This window comes from Plecotus auritus (assembly GCF_963455305.1).
Source record: "Plecotus auritus genome assembly, chromosome: 6".
Taxonomy (NCBI): domain Eukaryota; kingdom Metazoa; phylum Chordata; class Mammalia; order Chiroptera; family Vespertilionidae; genus Plecotus; species Plecotus auritus.
In genome coordinates, this window is record NC_137773.1 from 156486980 (window position 1) to 156489011 (window position 2032).

Here is a 2032-nt window from a genome sequence, read left to right on the forward strand (position 1 = left end):
ATATTAAAATACTTCTCATTGGCCTGCAGTTATAAGAACTCTTACCTCCACCATGGTTCAGTGAAATGCATTATGCCATTCACTGTGTTTCCACAGCCCTAGGACCTAGCAGATAATTGAATACTGGGGGAAAAAATAGTCTCGCCCTGGCTGGTATTGCCCAGTGGATAGAGCGTGGGCCTGTGGACTGAAGGGTCCTGGGTTCGATTCTGGCCAAGGGCACATGCCCGGGTGCGTGTTCGATCCCCAGTAGGGGACAGGCAAGAGGCGGCCGATCAATGATTCTCTCTCATCATTGATGTTTCTATCTCTCTCTCCCTCTTCCTTCCTCTCTGAAATCAATAAAGATATATATATTTTTAAAAACAGTCTTAGTCGCCGGAGGAGAACCCCTGCGCCTCCTATCCATTGCCGTCACCATGGCCCTTCTCCGAGGTGTGTTCATCGTGGCTGCTAAGCGAACGCCCTTTGGGGCTTACGGAGGCCTTCTGAAAGACTTCACAGCTACCGACTTGACTGAATTTGCTGCCAGGGGTGCCTTGGCTGCAGGCAAAGTGCCACCTGAGACCATTGACAGTGTCATTGTGGGCAATGTCATGCAGAGTTCTTCGGATGCTGCGTACTTGGCAAGGCATGTTGGTTTGCGGGTGGGCGTCCCAAAAGAGACCCCAGCTCTCACTCTGAATGGGCTCTGTGGCTCTGGTTTCCAGTCTGTTATGAGTGGATGTCAGGAAATTTGTGTTAAAGCTGCTGAAGTGGTTTTGTGTGGAGGAACCGAGAGCATGAGCCAGGATCCCTACTGTGCCAGAAACATACGTTTTGGAACCAAGTAGGGAGCAGATCTCAAGCTGGAAGATACTTTGTGGGCAGGATTAAACCGATCAGCATGTCAAACTCCCCATGGCAAGCACTGCGGAGAATCTTGCTTCACAACATAATATAAGCAGAGAAGACTGTGACAAACACGCCCTGCAGTCCCAGCAGAGGTGGAAAGCCGCTAATGATGCTGGCTACTTTAATACTGAGGTGGTGCCAACTGAGGTGAAGACCAGGAAAGGAAAACAGACAGTGCAGGTCGATGAGCATGCCCGGCCCCAAACAACCCTGGAACCGTTAAATAAACTCCCGCCCGTGTTCAAGAAGGAAGGAACCCTTACTGCAGGGAACGCATCGGGAGGATCTGATGGTGCTGGAGCTGTTATCATAGCTAGTGAGGATGCTGTTAAAAAACGTAACTTCACACCACTGGCACGAGTTGTGGGCTACTTTGTGTCTGGCTGTGACCCCTCTATCATGGGTATTGGTCCTGTCTCTGCTATCACTGGGGCACTGAAGAGAGGGCTGAGTCTTAAGGACATGGATATGGTAGAGGTGAATGAAGCTTTTGCTTCCCAGTACTTGGCTGTTGAGAGGAGTTTAGGTCTTGACCCAAGTAAAACCAATATGAATGGAGGAGCCATTGCTTTGGGTCACCCATTGGGAGCATGTGGATCAAGAATTACCACACACCTGGCTCACGAATTAAGGCGCCGAGGTGGGAACTACGGCGTTGGGTCAGCTTGCATTGGAGGTGGCCAGGGCATCGCAGTCATCATTGAGAGCATGGCCCGAGAGCACGGCACCCACCATGCCCACTCGTACTTCCCTGGCCAGGCCCAGCGACCCAGGTGACTTGGGAGCAGCTGCAGAACTGGCCACGCCCTCCACAGAAAGTGACTGAGTTTCACGAAGGGATGGTGAGGAGGGATGCGTTTCCCATGATTAGAGCCTGTGCCAGAATAAGCTCTCTCAGATTTACACCAATATGATGTATTATGAACTAAAATCCAGCCCTACAAGGCCTTCAAAGGAGTTGTATCCTTGCCAAATAATCACCATTTATGCCTTAGATACTACGATCTCAAGGAAATTGAATAAATATTGCCTAAACTAAAAAAAAAAAAAAAAAACAGTCTTAGTTTCCAGGTTTCTCATCTACCGTGCACAAAGATTAGCAGTCCCAATTCCATCACCCAGGGACCACACGGAGCCT

At 49.8% G+C, this 2032-nt stretch overlaps 1 pseudogene across 1 annotated transcript; it reads left to right on the forward strand.

The window, feature by feature from the left end:
• Positions 1-419: 419 nt before the first annotated feature.
• On the forward strand, positions 420-1671 carry LOC308251868 (3-ketoacyl-CoA thiolase, mitochondrial-like; annotated as a pseudogene). The gene has a single exon. The product of its transcript is annotated as a 3-ketoacyl-CoA thiolase, mitochondrial-like (transcript).
• Positions 1672-2032: the final 361 nt, after the last annotated feature.